The 24,101-nt window shown below is 39.4% G+C and overlaps 1 protein-coding gene across 2 annotated transcripts in view; it reads left to right on the forward strand.

The window, feature by feature from the left end:
- GRM8 (glutamate metabotropic receptor 8) overlaps window positions 1–24,101 on the forward strand; it is an 832,302-nt gene that overhangs the window by 76,141 nt on the left and 732,060 nt on the right. The window lies entirely within an intron of this gene.

Below are 24,101 nucleotides of genomic sequence, written 5' to 3' on the forward strand. Positions count from 1 at the left end.
GAGACTTTCTGGAGCATTTCACATTTTTGAAAGTGTGTCTAAAGAGTCCTGAATTTCTGATTGCTTTTTCTTTAAGCTATCTACTTCCTTCAATAATTTTCCCTTCACTTCTTCTGTCATTTTTTGGATTTCTGGGCATTGGGTTTCGCCTTTCTCTGGTCCCTCCCTGATTAGTTTAATAACTAACATCCTGAGTTCTTTTTCAGGTAAATCAGGGATTTATTCTTGGTTTGGATCCATTGCTGGTGAACTAGTGTGATTTTTTGTGGGTGCTGAAGAGCCTTGTTTTGTCATATTACCAGGGTTGGTTTTCTGGTTCCTTCTCATTTGAGTGGCCTCTGTCAGAGGGAAGATCTAGGGCTGAAGGCTGTTGTTCAGATTCTTTTGTCCCACAGGTGTTCCCTTGATGTAGTACTCTCCCCCTTTTCCTATGGTTGTGGCTTCCTGACAGCTGAACTGCAGTGATTGTTGTCTCTCTTCTGGGTTTAGACACCCAGTGAGACTACCCAGCTCTGGACTGGTACTGGAGGTTGTCTGCACAGAGCCCTGTGATGTGAACTATCTATGAGTCTCTCAGTCGTCGATACCAGTGCTTGTTCCAGTGGAGGTGGCAGGGGTGTTCAACGGATTCTGAGGGTTCTTAGCTTTGGTGGTTTAATGCTCTGTTTTTGTGCTGATTGGCCTCTTGCCAAGAGGTGGCACTTTCCAGAAAGCATCAGCTGTAGTAGTATGGAGAGGGACTGGCAGTGGGCAGCACCCTAGAGCTCCCAAGATTAATGCCCTTTGTCTTCTGCTTCCAGGGTGGATAGGGAAGAACCATCAAGTGCAGGCAGGGCTAGGCATGTCTTGAGCTCAGACTCACCTTTGGCAGGTCTTGCTGCAGCTGATGTGGAGGACGGGGATGAGATTTCCAGGTCACTGGAGTTGTGTACCTAGGAGGATTATGGCTGCCTCTCCTGAGTCATGCAGGTTGTCAGGGAAGTGGGGGAAAGCCAGCAGTCACAGACCTCACCCAGCTCCCACATAAACTGAAGATCTCACTCCCACCATGCCCCTACCCCCAATAGCCCCAAGTCTGTTTCCTGGTGGAGGGTGTGACAGGCTTGAAAACTTGCCCTGGGCTACCCACCTCCCAGCTGCGAAAGAAAAGGGGTTGGTTCTTCTCCTGCCTGTGGAGTCTGCACACGGGATTTGCGCCCTCCCCTGAGTTCTGGGCAGGAGGCTTCCCACCCTTCAGATTGTTACAAAGTTCAGCTAGAGATTTTCTTCCTCCTGTGGAGTTTTACTCCCTGCTCCTCTGGTCACTCTCCCAATGGATCCCTGTGGTGCCAGGCAGGAATGGGCTGCTAGGGGACAAAGCAAGCTCTCAGGGCCTTTCTGCTGCTTCCTCTCCCCTGTATTTCACTTGCCTCTCTAAACTGACACAGCTCCAGGTAAAGTCAGAAACTTCTCCCACAACAGACCTTCAGCTTCTGAAGGTCTGGACTGGTACTAGGGGTTGTCTGCACAGAGCCCTGTGAGAGGACAGTCTCCTCTTCCCACTTCTGCAGTTAGGGCACTCACAGTATTTGGGGTGTCTCCCAGGTCCTGCAGGAGCAGTCCACTTCCTTCAGAGGGTCTGTGGGTCCTCTTGGGATTGCTGGTTTGTTCTTGCAGTCGTTCTGGAGCTAAAATTCACAGTGTGAGCTTCTGTATGCTGCTCTCTCTGGAGCTGTAATCTAGTCCTACCTCCTATCCACCATGATCCCACTTGAGTTTTTAATATTTAGTTTCTTTTAGGCAACGTATATTTGGGCCTTGTTTTTTCAATCTACTCTGACAACCTTTTTGTTTACCTTGTGCATTTAAACAATTAACATTTAAAGTGATTATTGGTATAGTTGTATAAATATCTACCATGTTCATATGTGTTTTATAATTGCACTTGTTTCTTTTTCTTCCAGTATTTTCCTGCCTTCTCTGTTTTTAATTGAGCACTTTATGTGATTTTATTTTATCTTCTTTCCTAGCAATTATATTTCTTAAAAATTTTTTAAATAGTGGTCTGAAGTGTGCAATATAAATTTTTAACTTATCTATATCCAGCTTCTAATAACACTCTACCATTGCATCTTTATATACTTTCTGCAGTACATGTGCATAATGTGCAGGTTTGTTACATAGGTATACACGTGCCATGGTGGTTTGCTGCACCCATCAACCCATCATCTGCATTAGGTATTTCTCCTAATGCTATCCCTCCCCTAGGCCCCCCATCCCCCAACAGGCCCTGGTGTGTGATGTTCCCCTCCCTGTGTCCATGTGTTCTCATGGTTCAACTCCCACTTATGAGTGAGAACATGCAGTGTTTGGTTTTCTGTTTGCTGAGTTGGTTTAGTTTGCTGAGAATGATGGTTTCCAGCTCCATCCATGTCCCTGCAAAGGACATTAACTCATACTTTTTATGGCTCTGTAGTATTCCATGGTGTATATGTGTCACATTTTCTGTATCCAGTCTATCATTGATGGGCATTTGGGTTGGTTCCAAGTCTTTGGTATTGTGAACAGTGCTGCAGTAAACATATGTGTGCATGTACATGTGTCTTTATAGTAAAATGATTAATAATCCTTTGGGTATGTACCCAGTAATGGGATTGCTGGGTCAAATGGTATTTCTACTTCTAGATCCTTAAGGAATCACCACACTGACTTCCACAATGTTGAACTAATTTACACTCCCACCAACAGTGTAAAAACATTTGTATTTTTCCACATCCTTTCCAGCATCTGTTGTTTCCTGACTTTTTAGTGATCACCATTCTAACTGGCGTGAGATGGTATCTCATTGTGGTTTTGATTTGCATTTCTGTAATGACCAGTGATGATGAGCTTTTTAAAATATGTTTGTTGGCTGCATAAATGTCTTCTTTTGAGAAGTGTCTGTTCATATCCTTTGCCCACTTTTTGATGGGGTTGTTTTTTTCTTGTAAATTTGTTTAACTTCTTTGTAGATTCTGGATATTAGCTCTTTGTCAGCTGGATAGATTGCAAAAATTTTCTGCCATTCTGTAGGTTGCCTGTTCACTCTGCTGTGAAGAAGCTCTTTAGTTTAATTAGATCCCATTTGTCTATTTTGGCTTTTGTTGCCATTGCTTTTGGTGTTTTAGTCATGAAGGCTTTGCCCATGCCTATGTCCTAAATGGTACTGCCTAGGTTTTCTTCTAGGGTTTTCATGGGTTTAGGTCTTTCATTAAGTTTAGTTTTTGATTTATAGTGAGAGGCTTCCTTTCACTTGAACACTTAGAAGCCATTGTATGGTTACTAATTGGTCTAATTTTAATCTTGTGTCTGAGGGAATAGGAAGGTCTGAGAAGGAGGAGGGAGATGGAGGAATGGCTGATCAGTGGAGCAGTGATGACACACATACAAAACTTATTGATTAAATTTGCCATTTTATATGGGCACAGTTCGTGGTACACTAAAACAATTACAATAATTACATCAAAGGTCACTGATCACAGATCACCATAAAGGATATAATAATAATGAAAAAGTTTGAAGTGTTGCAAGGATGACCAAAATGTGACACAGAGACACAAGTGAGTACGTGCTGCTGGAAAAATGACAGCAATAGACTTGTTTGATGAAAGGTTGCCACAAATCTTAAATTTGTGAAAAATGGAATATCTGTAAAGTGCAATAAAACGTATGCCTGTATAAAAGGATGAGTCGTTAAAAATGCTAATTTAAAGTTTGCATATATATTATTAAAACCCAACCAGTAACCACAGCAATTGTTAGAACTTATACAACAAAGTTTTGGTGGGGAAGGAGCAGTATTTTATCACTTAACATTAGTTACAATTGTTGGCATATACATGATAAGAAGCAGACTGTGTTTTGGTCGGTTTCATTATTAAAACATTATTACTTGTATAAAGTGTTTGTTATGTTTGTAAATTCTCTACAGACAGGGTGCCTCCTTTTCGCCTACAGATTGCCCCTACTTTCTACCTTCAGCCACACTGGAAAACCATACACTAAATCTTCTGTGCCCAGACTTTAAAAGGATGTTTTAGAGTTAGTGATTTCCTACTCTTAGTGAAGAAACTTTCAATTTAATTCAACTCATGCTTGCAGATCATAATTCTTAATCCAAACACAAAAGGAGCAAAAAAAGAATCCTTTCCTTTGATCAGGGTAAAGTATTGTCTGGAAGATTAAAATAAGTTTACACCAGAGGGCACTTGAAGGTGAACCAATACTAGTTTAAACAGGTTATTTAAGAACAAATACTCAGATCCTTTAAAAAAATTTAAACTAGAACAATCCAGGATATTTTCATAAGGCGTCTCCATAAGGATGTGAGAGTGCAAAAAGCTAGCATTTTCAGGTATCTTTTCTTCTCTGTAATATTTTAACTTGTGAGATAAGATTGAGTTTTTGTTATAAGAAAGCAACGTTCTCTCTCGTATTTGTTCTAATATTTAAAACATTCATTGCTGCACATGCTAGAGAGCTTTGTGTTCAGTCCCATCGCCACCTTTCCTGGCTCCTGGAATGTTTTGTGCATGAGCCAATCTTTGGCTCATGGCTACATCCCAGCACTCATGTGGACCCTGCAACAAGATGAAAACCTGGCAGATTTTGTGTGGCCCTCATTTATCACAACTTCAGAAAGCAAGTTTATTAATCTGAGTTGCCGAGTTCCTGGCTGGCAAAGAAAGGCTCTAAATTTATGTGGCTTAAGTGAATTCCTTAATCTTAAGAATTTAATTTCTGAGCCTTTTATGTTTTCTAATCTTGAGTGATTTTAGGCCTTGTGCATAAAGAAGAAGGAAAATAATCACCAGAGAAAAGAAGCAGGAGGTAAAGAGGAATGTTAAGCCCAGATATTTGTTTATATTTATTGCTTCACAGGGGGAAAAGTCCAGGATCTCAGGATTAAAATATCCTGTATTATTTTATATAGCTAGAGCTGAATGTGTGTTTTAAAATCATTCCATTAACCCACTTACAGAGGACTCATTGGTGATTATTTTCATTAGTAGAAATTTTTTCCTTTGGGATAAACCATCATATTTATCTTCCTGATTCTCCCGATACTTTCTAATGTAAATCCTTATTTTATTCTCAGGTTTTGAAATTGTCAGAAAACTGATGTCAGAGCTCTTGGATCATGTTGCTTTTACTCTCTCATGCTTAGATTTCTCTGATTACCCCACTCCTACCAGTGTAGCCTCTCCTTTCCCTTCACTCCAAAAACACACCTCCCTTGAAGTTAGCAGCTTCTTTTGGGATCTCCTTTCACTTTGGCTATATATGGCAGCAAAGAGAATAAAGAAGAGGGAGTAAAGAAGTGGAATAATTCAGTGACAGTGACTCTGATATAAAAGGAAAACAGCTGAACAGTGGCATGAAACCAGTTTAAAGGTATAAGGCAGGCTGTGGGCAATTTCTTAGGAAACAAAGGTGAAGAAAGTAAAAGGCCACGTTTGTGAAATGGCAGCAAGAGAAGACTCTGTCAACAGTGTGAAGAGGTTGCGATGACAAAGCACTGTGTTTGAAAAATTAGGTCAGTATTAGAAAGACAACACGAGGAAGATAACATTTAAAATGAAAGGAAAATGCAGGTTTGGAATGCATGCTGAAGATTTATGATGTGAACTTATCCACTGATGAGTCTGCCAACCCAGGTTGGGATGCTGGATTATCACAACTACTGAGTTGGAAAATATGTCATTCCCAAATATTTGAAAGCTTTTGATATATATTTAAGAGGGTTTTTTTTTTTTTTAGGCAGTAAAATGAGTTTAAAAACTAATTTCAGTATGTGCTTTATCATCAAAATGTCACCTTTTTAGAAAGGGCATCCCAGTCCACTTTACCAAAAATCATATTTTCCATCATTTTTACTGTTTTAGTTTCACCATAGCATTTAGCACTAGTTGAAACCTGAATATATATATATATATATATATATATATATATATATATCTGTTTACATGTTTATTATCTGCCTCTCCTGCTAGAAAGGACACTCCATGAGGGCAGGGGCTTTATGTTTTTCACCGTTACATCCTCAGGACTTAGAAAAAACCAGATATATAGTGGAATATTTGCTGAATAAATGGTAATAATAGTACCTAACATTGATTGAATGCCTAGTATAGCCAATCTCAGACTCATTCAATACTGATATAAATCCTAATAAATAAGTACTGTTATTAATCCCATTTTGCAGATGATAAAACTGAGGTCTGAGAGGTTAAGTAACTTGCCCAAGGTCACCTAGGGATTGGTGGAGCTGAGATAGTAATTTCTAAGAAGAGTTCCTTTTGGGTTAATATGGTTAAGACAGACTTTAAAGGAGAGGTGGAACAAGCTGAGTTTTGAGATGAGTGTTTTGAAGTGGAGAGAAGAGGACCAGGTACTCTATGATAGTGTGAGGAAAAGCTGCCTACGATGGCTGTGAAAGAGGTTTTTATAAAGATTCCCAACAAGGTGTGCTGAGAGATAAGATTGGAACTCTCCAAAGTCTGTGTGTGTGAAGGCCAGTCCAAACTGAGTGAATACATTGTTCAATTTTCAAAAGAATTTAAGAAGTAGTTTACAACACAGATCTTTTCTTAGTCAGATTGAATTGTTCTCCTAATTACAGTGAATTATTGAGATTTTACTGTCTAGTCACAGTTCAGAAAGGACCACAAACACATCATTTGTAGCCTTTACTTTTAGGGCTAGCTCCAGGCAAAATTATAAAGTAGGCCATGGTAATTGTATTAGTCATTCTTGCACTGCTATAAAGAAATACCTGACTCTGGGTAATTTATAAAGAAGAGATTTAATTGGCTCATGTTCTGCAGGCTGTACAAGAGCATGATGCTGGCATCTGCTCAGCTTCTAGGGAGGCTTCAGGAAACTTACAATCATGGTAGAAGGCAAAGGGGGAGCAGGCACATCACATGGCCAGAGCAGGAGCAAGAGAATGAGGGGGGAGTTACTACATCCTTTTAAATGATCAGATCTCAAAAGAACTCACTCCCTATCCTGAGGACAGTGTCCAGGGGATGGTGCTAAACCATTCATGAGAAATTCATCCCCAGATCTAATCACCTCCTGCCAGGCCTCACTTACAACATTGGGGATTACAATTCAACATGAGATTTGGGCAGGGACAATTATCCAAGCTATATCATTCATCTTGCTGATATTCTCTGCTCATTCTTCCTCTGCTCCTGTGTCAGTCCAGGTCCCTATGGGAAAGAGCATCTCCCAAAGGGGTGCTTAAAATTTTTTTTTATCATTAAAAAATTTCTTTATGATGGAAAATTTTAAACATGTGCAAAAGTAGAGAGAAAATTATAAAGACCCTGAACACTTTTACTTTGACAATTACCAAATCATGGATCTCTTAGCTTTGACAATGATCAAATCATGACCAAACACGCTTCATTTAAATGTCACTTTGTCCCTAAATATTTCAGGATGTATCTCTAAAAGGTAAAGCCCACTTGGAAAAATAATCACAGTATCATTGTTACACATGGAGAAATAATGATTTTGAAGAAAGTGGTTATTTATAAAAGGAATTAAGGGAATTCAACATAGTATGGTGAGGCACCCATGCCCTAGTTACAGGGGGAACTTCCTATGACCTAGGATTGAAGAAGCTGCTGAAACCCATGGAGGCTGTATTTGTAGGAGAGTTCTGCCAGGCAGGAGCTGTGGCCTTCAGCAGAGAGACAGTCACTGCCAACCCAGCAGGGAAAGAGGATGTTATACATAACTCAACTTGATTCTCCTCCTACCTTCTCATCCCTGGCAAGTCCTTTGCATTGATTAAACTCAACAAGAAGCCAGAGAGAAGGGCAGGCTGTTATGGTTCCTGCCTGATAACCTTCCTGACGTCTCACCAGAAACAGATGCCAGGGCTATGCTCCCTGTACAGCCTGCAGAACTAAGAGCCAATTAAACCTCTTTTCTTTATAAATTACCCAGTCTCAGATCTCTCTTTATAGCAATACAAGAACAGCTTACTACAACCCCTATCCCTTTGTTACATACCTTTTTCTGAAGATGTCTTTTCAGGCTTGCATTTACCACACTGTACCCAGACCCTGGATCTATTTCTTTGGGCTCCACCCATCATCCACATAATTAAATACAATAATCTACTCTGCAAACAGTGATAAGGAGTAGAGTTAGATATCTTGGTAAAGAAAGCCCCTTCCCTTCCAAAGGCATTCCTATTTTCAGCCAAACTGATGGTACAAAACAAGAGCTATATTTTAATATGCTAGCCTTAGACATTGATAAATTATGGCATAGGGAAGCTACTCTGACTGCCTTTCAAGCTTGTTTTGCTTTGCTGTGTTCCAATTAGGTTTACAATAATAGATGAGAAAAAGTAGTTCTGGTTCATTTAAGACAAGCCTCCAGTAAAAGGCAGTTTGGAGTTTGCTGTTGGAAGCCAGCAGGGGTTACAAAATCCAGAGCCTAGTTAAATAAGTCCTTTTGCTATTAACTCTGTACCCAGACAGGAGGGAGAAACCGGAATGGTTAGTCTAGCCAAAAGAGAGAAGGGGAGATCCTTATAGTTAATACTCGGTTACCCAGGCAACCATTCCCTGACTGCCAGAAAGCCATCCTGAAGTCTTGATTAGATGGAAGAAAAAGGCCTGGGGTCTTCCTTTCTGCTGCTTTCTCTTCTGGCCTGGGAACAGAGGAACAAAGAAATAGGAATAAGTGGGAAAAAGCCCTGAACGGAGGTATTGGTAAGAGAGAGGCGGTGGCTGAGGGAGGAAGGCTGTCTTTTCACTGGTGCCTTCTTGTTGGAGCTGAGGAGGAGGCTGCCCCAAAGTCTTGGAACCCCTTAGTCTTTCCAAACCACAGAACCCACCTGTAGCCCCTGTTCTTTGTGGACTGGCAGGCCCAGGGCTCCAAAATATCTTAGTTCTGGGAGAAAACCAGAGACCTGGAAGCACAGAATTTTCAGAACATAAGAGGATCTTACAAATGCTAGACAGTTCAACATTCTATAACTAGAAGAGTTAAAGGCTCCATCAAGGATCACACATCTTGACACGTGTGTGAGCAATGAATAATATTGCACTGTACTTAACATCCCTGTGATCAGAATGTGTCTTGCAGTTGATGTGATGAGGAAATACTGAGTTATAATTTACTTGATAATTTTTTTCTCTCATAGTGGCAGATAAATTAAGGGTACATCGTATAATCAGTGATCCTTAAATCCACTGAAATAGGGTAAACAGTGACAGAATAGTGCATCTTCTGCTGATGCACCCTTTAAATCTTGCTTGTCATTAAAGTTGTCTTTATTCATGTCTTATAGAAATTAGTTACTTAATTTAAATTAATGGATTTTTTTGGTAGAAAAAGTGCATTCTAGTAAAGAATAGTGTATTTTCTTTCAGATGTCATCTGTTCATTTTTGGAGTAAGTCTGTTTAGCAGCTCTACTGTACACATGCATGTGAACACGTAAGCGTATGCATGGACACACATGCACTAAAGTAATGCAATTCTCACATCAGCCCCCTGCAATTGCTTCCCTCGCTAGAGCTGACTGAGACTGAGTGTCAGGGTTTGGTGGTGACTGGATGATGGGAGAATCAATTTGCAGGAGTATAGGCTGGAAATGGGAGGGAAAATCTAGTACTGGAAGAGAGATTCCATCTCTCCAGCTGTTCCAGTAGAGCCTGGACCTCCCTCCCTCAGATCAGCTTCCTCCTTTGTGCTTCTCGTTTTTTCTAAATCTTGATGTTTCCCTCCTCTTTTCCTTCTTTGCTCTTCTCCTCTGAAAGATCAAAGGGCCACACAGGTGGGATTTATCTGATGAAGATAGGAACATTATGTGGTGTTTTGTTTTCCTACCCGAGGTTCATGGTTCTTAAAAATTTGTATGGTTGCATTTCTTCTTTCAATTAAAATTCTTCTTGATGTATGTAAAAATTTTAAGTGTATGATAAAGAATATTTAAGCAACTCAGAAGAGTACACAGCAGAAAGTAAAAAGAATGACCTCTAATCCCATCATCTGAAATAACCATCGTCCTTGACTGTCTCCCTCCTCTAATCTGAGAGCTGCTTGTTTCTACTAAGAAAAGACAACTCAGGCTCAGCTTTTTGTTGTTTGATCTGCTTTTCCGTTTTCTGGGAATAGGATGGGAGCCAGAGAGCTCAGTTGAGGTGGGTGCAGGAGTTAATCTGGATTCTCACCTCTGAGAGACGTAATGCTAAATGTTCTCTCAACGGGGGAGGGAGGGTGACCTCTATCCCAGGAGGCATCCCCATGTGCTTCTGATCCTCTTTCAATTCATCCTGTAGCCTAGAGGCTTCTCTTTTACCAGAAAACTGCTTTTTTCTCCCTAGCATCCTCCCCACAGCTCCCCAGAAAAGGGAAAAAAGGCCCAACCTACTAAGTTCGCCTTTTTCCAGATCCATTATTGATGTGAGGGTGCAGGATTTTGCAGTTCTGCTTGTTTAACTTGTGAGGTTGTGAGGGATGTGTGTGTGTGTGTGTGTGTGTGTGTGTGTGTGTGATGGAACCTCCTTACACTCTTACAGAGGCCACCCTGCTCTGCTCTGGAATCTTCTCTTTTTTTCCTCACCCATTATTTTCTGAGGTAATGGCCTTGCCTTGTGGCTTTTTCTTTGTTTGCTATTTGTTGGCGAGTTTTTGTTTTAATTTTTATTTGCTAGTTTTTGTTTGTTTTATTAAATTTGGATAGAGGGACATGACACGAGTGAGTTTCTTCTATCCTGCAACCCTGCAAGTCCCACTGGCAGGTTTCCACTCCTAGTTAATGCGAATTTGGTAAACTCACTAATCAAATACCCTCCTTTTTTGCAAGGAGGGGTTATAAGGACCTGAGAGTGTATATTGGTGGCTAGGGTTTTATCTAAGTAGGTGTATATATGCTACCTCTCCTTTGATATAGTATTAGTGTTTTCTTGAAAGAGATGTATGTTAATAGTCTTTAAAATACCATTTTCCAGTTTTCTCATGCTTAGGTAATGCTTTTATAAAACCTCTCTATTAAACATGTTCTTTTACATTCCATTAGAGTATTTATTCTTCAGTTTTGCTTTCTACTGTAGAAGTAAAGTCAATTTGCAGAATCACCTTTTATTTGTGAAAATAAAGTAGGATGCTTCAGTTTTGTGAGCATGTTTTATTGCAGTTTATGTCAGTTTTTCAGGGAGGAGTTCAACATTTGGATTATTTTGTTTAAATTTTAGAATGCTGTAATTTAATAAAAACCAAGTCTTTGTCTTTGGTTTATTTGCCATTTAAATAACCGTAACTCTTATGAGAAACAGTGTAAAGCTCAGTGGCGCTGTACACATGTACAGCTAGGGAAGAAAAGCCTGTGGCAAAATGACTGTAAATCTGATTTACTAAATGAGGATTATCTTAAGGAGACACACACAATTTAAAAATTACATTTTTTTTTAAAGTTCAATTTTCAGTCCTGTCATTTTTTTTCTCCCAGAAACTTAAATGGCTTTCTGTTGCCATGTATTCATTCTGGCATGTTTGACAACTGTGTTGAAATCATGCTGCAAGCTTTTGTAGAGCTGTTTCAGCAGTGCCATACTTTTAAAGTTAGTAGTTGCCTTGTCTAAAAGGTTTACCAGTGTTTCTTTTCTCCTGACGTTCTATGTAACAATTAATTAGATCATCTTTAAAAATAGATGCTGGTGGCTAAACTCAACATACGCTCAGTGTTTTCTTTCTATTAATTTTCTGGGCTCACAAGTACTTTACCTTGCATCTTATTATCAAACAGTGACTAAAATGCTTAATTTGGATGAGTAATTTTAGACAAGAAGAGCTGTATGTAGATCAGATCTGTTATTATTAGTTCACACACACAACAAAAGTGATGTGAAGAATACCCGGGGAGCTGAAAGCAAAGCCTTCATTTTCCTTTTCCATGGCCTGGTCCACTGAGCAGCTGTAAGCTTTTGCACACAGCCTGCTCTTACCAAACCTGAATGCTAGGAGGAATGCGTCAGCATAATTTCCATACAGGCTTTCTCCTGGTGAGCGTGCTTCATGGCATGCTGGGGGACCAAGAGGACTTGCTTGGAGAGTTTTGTATGCTGTCACTCCAACTTAAGTTAGGGCCCCTGGAGGTGGTGAGGCAGATACAGACAGAATGAAACACTAGTTGCAAAAATTTTTTCCCATTCTGTAGGTTGCCTGTTCACTCTGATGGTAGTTTCTTGGCTGTGCAAAAGCTCTTTAGTTTAATTAGATCCCATGTTCAATTTTGCTTTTGCTGCCGTTGCTTTTGGTGTTTTAGACATGAAGTCCTTGCCCATGCCTATGTCCTGAATGGTACTACCTAGATTTTCTTCTAGGGTTTTTATGGTATTAGGTCTAACATTTAAGTCTCTAATCCATCTTGAATTAATTTTCGTATAAGGGGTAAGGAAAGGATCCAGTTTCAGCTTTCTACTTATGGCTAGCCAATTTTCCCAGCACCATTTATTAAATAGGGAATCCTTTCCCCATTTCTTGTTTCTCCCAGGTTTGTCAAAGATCAGATGGCTGTAGATGTGTGGTATTATTTCTGAGGACTCTGTTCTGTTCCATTGGTCTATATCTCTGTTGTGGTACCAGTACCATGCTGTTTTGGTTACTGTAGCCTTGTAGTATAGTTTGAAGTCAGGTAGCGTGACGCCTCCAGCTTTGTCCTTTTGACTTAGGATTGTCTTGGCAATGCGGGCTCTTTTTTGGTTCCATATGAACTTTAAAGCAGTTTTTTCCAATTCTGTGAAGAAAGTCATTGGTAGCTTGATGGGGATGGCATTGAATCTATAAATAACCTTGGGCAGTATGGCCATTTTCACGATATTGATTCTTCCTATCCATGAGCATGGTATGTTCTTCCATTTGTTAGTGTCCTCTTTGATTTCACTGAGCAGTGGTTTGTAGTTCTCCTTGAAGAGGTCCTTTACATCCCTTGGAAAAAATTTTTGCAACCTACTCATCTGACAAAGGGCTAATATCCAGAATCTACCAAGAACTCAAACAAATATACAAGAAAAAAGCAAACAACCCCATCAAAAAGTGGGGAAGGATATGAACAGACATTTCTCAAAAGAAGACATCCATACAGCCAACAGACACATGAAAAATGCTCATCATCACTGGCCATCAGAGAAATGCAAATCAAAACCAAATGAGATACCATCTCACACCAGTTAGAATGGCAATCATTAAGAAGTCAGGAAACAACAGGTGTTGGAGAGGATGTGGAGAAATAGGAACACTTTTACACTGTTGGTGGATTGTAAACTAGTTCAACCATTATGGAAAACAGTATGGCAATTCCTCAAGGATCTAGAACTAGATGTACCATATGACCCAGCCATCCCACTACTGGGTATATACCCAAAGGATTATAAATTACTCTACTACAAACACATGCACACGTTGTTTATTGCGGCACTATTCACAATAGCAAAGACTTGGAATCACCCAAGTGTCCATCTGTGACAGACTGGATTAAGAAAATGTGGCACATATACACCATGGAATACTATGCAGCCATCAAAAAGGATGAGTTTGCGTCCTTTGTAGGGACATGGATGCAGCTGGAAACCATCATTCTTAGCAACTATCACAAGAACAGAAAACCAAACACCGCATGTTCTCACTCATAGGTGGGAACTGAACAATGAGATCACTTGGACTCGGGAAGGGGAACATCACACACTGGGGCCTATCATGGGGAGGGGGGAGGAGGGAGGGATTGCATTGGGGAGTTATACATGATATAAACGTCATGCACATGTACCTAGAACTTAAAGTATAATAAAAAAAAAAAAAAAAAAAAAAAAAAAAAAAAAAAGAAAACAACTAGTTGTTTATTGCTGCCACCTACAGCTAGGGGGCAGTAAAAAGACCAGGAGAGCATATTCAGCCTTTTTTTTTTTTTGGTATAGATAGATGGTGTGATGATCTGAATGTTTGTGTTCCCTCCCATGAATTCACATGTTAGAACCTAATACCCGATGTAACAGTATTAAGAGGTGGAGTCTTTGGGAAATGATTAAGTCCTGAGGGCTCCACTATCATGAATAAGATTAGTGCCCTTATAAAAGGGCTCCCTTGCCCCTTTTCCACCATGTGGTGACACTTTAGCAAGGTGCCATCTTTGAAGCACAATCAAGCCCTCACTAGTCACTGAATGTACTGGTGCCTTGATCTTGGACATCCCTGCCTTTGAAACTGTGAGAAATAAGTTTCTGTTGTTTATAAATTACCCAGACTAAGGTATTTTTATTATAGTGGCAGTAATGATCAAAGACAAATGGGATGTCATGTCTTCACCCACATGTCTGTACAACCATTGGATTCCTGAGTTTTTTCTGGCTCCACTGACAAGAGAGTGGATGGTGAGGATGTCCTTTGTCTGAACTGGAAAAGGCAATTTGTGGCTGGTCTTTCAGAGTAGGACAGTTCTGAGAGCTATTCCATGTCCTCTCTAGGCTGACAGGCTTTTATACCTGACCTGGCCTCTGGTGTACTCTCTTGAGAATGGGTAAGGACATCTCTGAAAACAGCAATTTTAGGGCTATTAGAGCTGACAAAGTCTGGGTTTACTTGTATAAAATCTTTAGTTGCTATCTTGTAATATTTTTCTATTTATTCTCTCAAATGCCAATAATGTCTGACTTTTAGCCTCCACCCATCTTTGATGGGATTGTTTGTTTTAATCAGATCTCGGGTACTGAGAGTTAAGTTAATCATTATCCTTAGTTTAGAGCATGTTGCCATCATTGATTGGTGCAAAGCCGCCTTCTTGTCTTATTTTCTTTCCCTTTCATCTTCCCTGATCACTGCTCCAATTCCCTTCTCTCCCTTGGCATTCACTCTGGTGTCTTCGATGGATTGTTTTATATGTGTGTGTATTCTTGTTAAGTCTGTGGGCATTGTTTTGCATGTGAATGTGTTTTTAATTTTTATCAGTGGTATTGTACTATAAATCTTGCTTTGTTTTCTACTTTTATCAATGTAGCTATGTTTATCATTAATGCTTGGTTAGGCTGCAGTCACAACCAACTTAAGTTTCTGTGTCAGCAGCAATGTATGCTTTTTTCATCCTTGATAAAATGGGTTGGCTGTGGCTCTTCAAAATTACAGTATTAGACCATCCACTAAGTCTTGTCATGTTCTCATTAACAAAGGAGAACACCTATTACTATATCATAAATTTGGTTTTTAAAAAATATTTTGGTAACTATTTTTCAACATAAATGGTTTTATTTATAATCTTATGTATTTTGTGTTATGCATTGAATAACAATTTAAAAAATTTTTTCATTTTAGAATGAGTCCATAGAATTCACCACTTGCCAGAGTGATTCATGGCACCAAAACAAGTTAAGAACCTTCAGTGTAGACTGTTAGTCCTTGATTATTTTCTATACATTTGAACTCTTTTTTTCCCTCACTTCTCTCCTGTCCTCTTTCGTCCTCTTCTCTCCTCTTTTCCCCTCCCCATCCTCTTTCCTTTCTTTTTCTTTCTCTTCTTTCCTTATGTTTTCTCATTTCCTTGTTCTTTCCCCTCCTTCCCTCCCTCTCTCCCTTCCTCTCTTCCTTCTTTTCCTTGTTAGACCTTTAATCTATAGTTTTTCACCTTTCTTTAATTCATAGAAATTTTCAGGAGTTATTTCCTCAACTACTTTCTTCTATTATCCTCTCCTCTAAGACTCTTGTTAAAAAGATGTGGATACTTGTATACTCCACAGATCTTAACTATTACACTTTATATCTTTTTTCTTTCCCAATGCCATATGAGACAATTTCTGCATCTGCTCTCAGTCATTCTTTAGTTGTATCCATCCTATTTATTCCATCTAGGAAGTTGTTTCAACATGTTTATTCCATCTAGGAAGATATTCTTCATATCTTGTATTTCTTTTCAGATTTTTATAACTTCTTGTTCCAGCTTCATGTTGTCAATAATCTCTCTTCCCTCTTTGATGACATTTATTTTGCTTATTTTAACTTCTTCATTTCTCATTTTCATTAGTTCTGATTTATTGGGTGTAAGTTGTTGAGTGTATTGCCTCTCATCATGACTGCTGCCTTGAACCCTATCCCACTTTGTCTGCTTCAGGTATCAGTCATGTAGAGGAAGAGCTAAAGCCAGACGCTAGTCTTTATCATTCCTGGTGAGTTTAAAAAGAGGAGGTTGATGGAGTGCCCCAGGACACAGAGTTCATATCACCAAGGCCTGTACTTGAGGTTAGCATTTGCTGCCTCTTTATAAGAAACTCTGCTCTTGCATAAAACTGTCTATGCCTCTGCTCTGAGCCTGCTCCCTTTTTATACCTTAGTTTGCTACTTTGTTGTCAAGTCCTAAGTTTTGGGCTGTGGAGAGGGATAGTGAGGTGGAGGAACCATTTAGAGGTAGGCTAATCTTCTCCCAACACAGCCCAGATTCCAGCTATGCCCCAAATATACCCCATAACTGCTACAAAGGTGGGCTGGTGCTGCTATTCTTCCACCCCAGTGGTAACAGGGCAAGTGAAGTTGTACAGAGCAAAGAGAACACAACTCACATGAATAGCCCCCGCCTATCCACTCACATACTGCCCCTCTTTCCTCCACACTGGCTGCCACTTTTCTTCCACACTTGCTTATGGCCAATCTCTTTCTCCTCAGTTTCTTCATAGTCTTTATCTTAGGTTTCCAGATTTATACCCTTCTCTTTTATTAGTAACCACTGCTAGAATTAGCCACGTCTTACAACAATGGGCTCTGGGGGTTATTAAACATTGAGAGTTATCAAGAGGGCCTCAATTCCAGGTTTTCTTTCTATCTCTCTCTCTCTCTCTCTCTCTCTCTCTCTCTCTCTCTCTCTCTCTCTCTCATGCTGAGCCACAAGGTTAGCCTTCTATTGTTTCCCATGTTAAGATGTTCCTTGATTTTCTTCCATGAGCATAGATCCCTATAGACATTAAATCAAAATCAGCATAAGGAGGACAGGACTGATTTCGTTATCTTTCTCTACTTCTTAAATAATGCTGACACGTGCTTCCAGCCTGTTTGTGTGCTTATTTTTATAAACATTATGTTTATTGAGTGGAATTTTAAGGTCTTCACATGGAAAAACTTGTGAATAAAACTTTTGTGAACTGAACTTGCCATTTGGTTCCAGGTAAGTTCTTTCTGTGCTTTTCTTTTTGTTTCCTGCATGGTTCAATATGGTTCCAGTGACCACATATCCACTTCAGTCCACTTGGTAACTCAGCCTTTGCCTTCTCAAGGCTTGATGGTTTAGAAAGACATTCAGCATGTTTAGAAAGACATTCAGATGGGTGGAGTATGCAATATACCCCTTTGACCTCCCTCATGTATTTGTTCAATGAAGTAAATATTTTGGAAGATATTTTATTTTAAAAGATCGATGACAGTTACATTGGATGAATCAAATAACTGCATCCTATTTCAAGAAAATAAATTTCTCCAAACAACAAAGCTATGATTCTAGAGAGTATAAAAGCACCAGAAATGCTGGGCTGAGTTACATCAGACCAACTGGGTGTATCTTGCTCAGTGTTCCAGCTATGGTGGCAAAGATACAGGTGGCACTTTGTGAGTAAGTGTGGGGCGGGCATGCCCTGCTGACAAAGTAAATAGCTCTAATTTCCACCCAGTGACATGCTGGAACCATCATCCTAGATTATAGCTAAGTCCTTCTTGGAACGTACTTATACTTTCAAGTCTGTACCACTTCTTAGAATAAAACGTTTCATGTTTGCCACCTGCTGTGTAAAGTGGCACTCCCTTTTATTTATTCTACAGCCACCTTCTTCAGGCTTTCAGGGGTGCCTTTAATTCTAATATTCGTGAATTTGGAGAACGAACAGTGTTATTTCCATAACCCCTGTGTCTTTTGTTATATTTTATACATCTTTAAATCAGTATGAACCTTCTTGTGTCTAAGACAGTTTGAGTTCAAAAACTGATAGAATAAAGAAATCAGTGTTCATTTAAATTATTTCTACTTTTTAGAAATTTTATTCAGACTCCAGTAGTGCATACATCGTATGTGTTCCTGAAATTAGTTAAAAAAAAAAGGTATAGTCCATGGGTTGAAAAAAGGAAATAATCAAAATGAATTGATATCTAAGGAATGTCATTTGTCTGCAAGGTAGATGAACAGTAAAACTCAATTCAACAGACATGCATTGAGAATCTACAATGTTCCAGTTGCTTTTCAAGTTATGGGGAACAAAGGTTAAATGTGGTTTCTTCCATGTCTAAAGCTATGTTCAGGGACACAGTAGGGGTGGGTTCCTTTACTCTGTGAAAGGGGCGGGACAGGCTTTGTAGAAGAAGAGACATCTGAGAAGGAGGAGTGGGAATTTATAATGGATGGAGTTGGGGATAGAAAGGACTCCAGTGAGACAGAACATCCCTTACAAAGCTTGGAACTTACAACATCACTTGGTGTTTTAAGCCAGGAAGTACATTGGAATAGCTGCAGCATAAGTTGCAGGGATGGAAGTAGCAGGAAGCAGCTGGAGGGAACTGCAGGTGGGAACAGGGACTGGATCCTGAGCAAGAGAGCTAGGCATGATTATTTTTCTGCCTGAGTTCCAAGGAAAAGTGCCTTTTGCAAAGTTGGAAGGCTGGAGTATCAGAATGACAGGTTTCCTTTCAAGCTTTTCCCCAAACTCCAGGCTGACAAGCACAGTTTTCTTACAGAGGCAGTGATGTATAGTGCTACACTGATTCTTTTGATCCTGTTTCTAGAACCCTGCTACTCTCAAGGTGGTTTTCAGCAGGGGTGACTTGGCAGCCATCTCATACTCACCACCCCTGCTCCTCATGTCCCCTCACTTGTACCTCCTCAACTGGCTTCCCATGTGCCAGTGACCTACCTTGAATGCAAAATAGAGGCCTCTGGTTTTTCTTTATGTGTATGTTGGCCTTCACTATCAAATCAATTGTGTTTTGCAAATCTAAAAAAAGGCCAGTATTTATTTACCACTTACTGTTTATGTTCAGACAATTCAGATATTTGCCATTTCTAATTGAGTCAAATATGAGCATCTACCTTGTGCCAGGAGCTGTGCTAGGTGCTGGTGACACAAAATGAATTAAAACATTCAGTAAAGGATAAATTGACAAACGGATTGAGAGATTTGATGCTTCTCATAGTTCATAGTCACCAACTTCAAATTGCCTAACTATCCTCTATTTCCCAATGAACTTGCTCTACCATATCCCATAGTGACTCTTTCAAATCACCACCCTCTCCACCTCCCCTTTCTCAAAAAATGACTTTCTACTACTTCTCAGAGGAAGTGGAAGATATCTGACCCATACCATCACAACCAAACCTTTCAGCCTACAACCGAATTCATCATGTGTCCCCCCATCAAGGTTTCAGCTGTGCTCTGGATTTGATCTTCTTCCACATTCTCATACTCCTTGTGCTATCAATTTTTTATAAATTTTTTTCCCCTTTACTGCATTTGTGACTGCCAGGGACACCAGGATTGGACTTGCCCTAGCTTGGTATAGCATTTGGATTAGCTGTAACTTCTTGCCTGTAGAAGTGCTTCTGATGGCTGTGAAATATGCCTTTCCCATGGACTATAAATAAAATGAGCTTCACACTTCATTAATGAATCCTTCCTCTCAATGTCCCAAGCGGTCCAAATGCTAAAGATACAGTATTTCACGGCAGGTTGTGTGATCATTTATATAATATACCCTTTAAGTAATTGGGTTATGATCTTGTGATTAATGTACCCTGATATTCACATTGAGAAAATGGGGAGGGTGTTAAATAAGAATTTTGTGATTCATGCAAATAAGATTGACAAATTTGTTATTCTACAAATGGAATGCCTACGATTTAATTTTGACTGACAAGTGGTTCCAGACTATTAAGAACATACGTAGTATATAACAGTTGAACTGTAGTCCTATGAAACATGTCTGGAAATTATTTTTATTCATGGTTTTACTTTTTGGTAAATTCTTTTGGTGATCTTTAGATGGTTTTCTCCAAGTGTCATCAGATGCATCTCCAATTTAAAGAAATAATTCTGTATCATAATGCCTACACTCTTTTATAAAGAGAGTTCAAAACACATTAGCAAAGGAAAAGTCACCTAAGGACACTAGGCTGACCTTCCCCTGGGATCAATTATTGATTACGGTGGAGTTTCAATGTGGAGATAAACTGAAATGAAATAAGCTAGTCTAATGATCCTCATGGAATTTTCAATCCAGGTTGTGTGTCTTTCAAAGCAGAATGAAGTTGTTAATCAGGTTGGTGGAATATTTCCTTTGTCAAAGGTACTCTCAATCAAGCTTATATTTGGATTTTAGGGAAAACCGTATTTAGTGTTTCTTTCTAACTTTGCTATCTTCAGCTTCTCTGCCCTGTCTTGCCACTTTTGCCTGTTACCACCACCACCACCACCACCACCACCATCCTGTTTGTCAGTTTGGATTTCTGTATTGTGCCAAGTGCTTTTACCTGAATTACTATATACCCTTAGACCAGTTCCTGCAAGGTGGTGATTGCAATGAGGAAAACGAGCTTCAAAGAGGTTAATGAACTTGTTTAACTTTACTCACTAAGTGATAAAACTCACGTGGGAACTGGGCCTGAATGACTTAAAACATCTGCTCTGGCCCCTTCCCACTCTGTCTCGCTGTCTTCCCTGTTCCTATAGTTTCTATACTCTTTGTTTACTTTTCCCTAAGGTGACAGGAAGTGAAGGAGAGATAGCAGTTTCCCTATTTCAAGACTAAAAATAAACATGAAAATTCAACAATTGGCAAGTGAGAAATCATAAGTAACTTTAAAGGGGACTAGGAACACCTAATATTAACTTTTTAAAAAAATCTACAGAATTAAAGCCTTTGGAATGCAAGAGAGAAACCTACAGAACCTCAGAATATAGAATATAATCTACATTCAGTAGTTCCAAGAGAAGAGAAGTGTAGCATCGAGCTTTCTGACAAGCTCTCAAGGCACATAATATCTCTTCTTTGGATTTGTATTCTGTAAAGTACATGGATGCAGCTTTTTTTCCCTAGGCCTTGTATCATACTGAAGAGAATTTCCTCTGAGATTCTCTGTAAATACACAGGTTCAGCTTTTGATACATCTCTGTGTATTTCTTAAAATCCCAGCAGAAAGCTATAAACTCAGGGGCTCAAGAACTCCGTGAGGACTATGATGATGATGAAAGGCAGAAGTTGCAGCATGACTGAATAGCATCCCGATCGCCTCCTATGTGAACTGTCGAAAATGTTGTTGATGATCCCCTGGGTTTGATGTGGCTTTTCACAACCATCCATGATTGGGTTTTGGGGTGTTTTTGCTTTTATGACACAAACAGATCTTTGGAAGAAATAAGATATCCTTGGATAAGAAATAGTAGAAATCTGAGGAAGATCCATGGAAGAGATAAGTTGCTTTTTGCTAATGGGAGATTTGCTGGAGGTGATCACTCTGTATGGTCAAGAACCACAAGAACCCTCAGGTGGTTGAGTTTATTGAAGTGTGTGATACGATTTTCTCTATGGAGGTCAAGACTGGAGAAGGATCTAGAATAGCATAACCTGTGAGGACTAAAAACATACCCTCTAGGCCAGGCAGAGAAACTTTCAGAGTATAGAGTCTCCAATACTGGCCTAAGGAGGCCTGTCCTCCCACAGAGTCCTTGTGTACCAAGGAGCCAGGTAGCCACACACTTAGCGATGCCAGCATATGTTGTTCCCCAAGGAAGGAAAAGTGCTTCATTTCTGCTAAAACCCGATGTGTATAGCTAAAACCTGTTGTTCTGCTAAAACCCGATGTATATAGCTAAAACCTGATGTTCTGCTAAAACCCGATGTATATAGCTAAAACCTGATGTTCTGCTAAAACCTGATGGGTACAAACTGCAAAAAAACAAAAAAACAACTACCTTCTTAAGACAGCATTTCATAGACTCGCCATGATGGCAATCTTGTTTTTGAGGCAGGGCTTACCTACTTCAGATATAGGTATGTGCTATGTGCTAACATCTGGAGGGTTTCTTTAATTCTGGGCTTTGTGAAGCCAGCGCAAGGGTTGGCTGAGAATGGTGGGCCCACACTGTGTAACAAGACCCATACAGATTCTACTCTCCTTGAACAGAAGGAGGCAGTAGAGCATAGAGGTTAAGGACAGGCCCGTGGAGTGTGGGATTCATTTTGAATCCCATGCCATCACTTTAAGTGGTGTGTTTGGGATGTGACTTTAACAGTCTTTCTGTTTTTTTCAGTTGTCCCATCTGTAAAATGGGAATACTAATACTTATGGTCTATTATAGTAATTGTCGATGAGGTAGGTAGAGTGTTTTGTGTAGCACTGGGTACCACCAACCAGTGCAAAAGAGAGCCAGCGGGGCTCTGATTTACGTTAGATCTCTAGACTTCTTCATTCTATGTATCTGCTATTTTGTATCCTCTGACATACATTTCTTCATCCCCCTATGCTGACCCCATAACCACTGTTTTGTTCTCTATCTCTGATTTTTTTAGATTCCACGTGTAAGTGAGGTCATGAGATTTTTTTTTGTTCCCTCCTGTGTCTACCTTACGTCACTTAGTCCTCTAGTCTCATCCATGTTGTGGCAAGTAGAATCTTGTTCTTTTTAAGGCTGAACAATATTCCATTGTATATTTGTACCATGGTTTCTTAAGCCATTTGTCCATTAGCTGACACTTAGATTGTTTCGTTGTCTCGGCTATTGGGAATAATGCTGCAATAAACATGGGAGTGCAGATGTCTTTACAAAGTGGTGATTTTATTTCCTTTGGGCATATGCTTAGAAGAGGGATTGTTAAGTCATATAGTAGCTCTATTTTTAATTTCTTTAGAAACCTCAATATTCTTTTCCATAATGGCTATACCAGTCTCCATTCCCATCAATAGTGTATGAGTTCTCTTTTTTCCACACCTTTGCCAACGTTGGTTGTCTTCTGACTTTTTGATAATAACCATTCTAGTGAGTGTGAAGTGGTATATCATGGTGGTTTTGATTTGCATTTCTCCGATGACTAATGGTATTAAGTATCTTTTGATCTACCTATTGGCCATTTTTATGTCTTCTTTGGAGAATGTCTATTCAGGTCTTTTTAAAATTGAGTTATTTGTTTTCTACTATTAATATATGAATTCTTTATACATTTTAGATATTAACTCCTTATCAGATACATAGTTTGCAAATATTTTTTCCCAATCTATAGGCTGTCATTTCATCTTGTTGATTGTTTTCTTTGCAGTGCAGAAGCTTTTTAGTTCGATATAGTCTCATTTATTTATTTTTGTTTTTGTGGCTTGAACTTTTCATGTGATATCCAAAAAGTCATCAAGGCCAATGTCCAGGAGCCATTCCTCTTTCTCTTCTAGAAGTTTTATAGTTTCTGGTCTTATCTTTAGGCCTTTTATTTATTTTGAGTTGATTTTTGTGTGTGGTGTAAGATAAAGGTCTAATTTCATTATTTTACATGTGGAAATCCAGTTTTCCCTGCACCATTTATTGAAGACTAACCTTTCTCCATTGTTTTCCCTTGGTGCCCTTGACAAAAATTACTATGCTGTGTTTGCATTGTCATTTGTCCTAAGTTATTTTTAAATTTTCCTTTTGCTTTCTTCTTTGACCAGTTGGTTGTTCAGGAGCATGTTGTTTAATTTCCACATATCTGTAAATTTTCCAAGATTCTTCCTGTTACTGATTTCTAGGTTCATACCATTGTGGCCTGAAACAATATGAGTACAGTATTCTTAAATTTGTTAAGATTGTTTTGTGGCCTAACATATGGTTTATCCTGGAGAATGTTCCATGTGTGTTGGAGAAAAATGTGCATGTATTGTGCTGCTGTTGGATAGAAATTTCTGTCTATGTCTCCTAGGCCCATTTGGTCAAAAGTGCTATTCAAGTCCAGTATTTCCTTATTAATTTTTTGCTTGGTTGATCTATCTATTGTTGAAAGCGGGGTGTTGAAGTCCCCTACTATCATTGTATTGATATGTTTCCCCATGTCCATTATTTGCTGTATGTATTTAGGTGC

Source organism: Trachypithecus francoisi, unplaced genomic scaffold, assembly GCF_009764315.1.
Source record: "Trachypithecus francoisi isolate TF-2019V2 unplaced genomic scaffold, Tfra_2.0 Lachesis_group4, whole genome shotgun sequence".
Lineage (NCBI taxonomy): Eukaryota > Metazoa > Chordata > Mammalia > Primates > Cercopithecidae > Trachypithecus > Trachypithecus francoisi.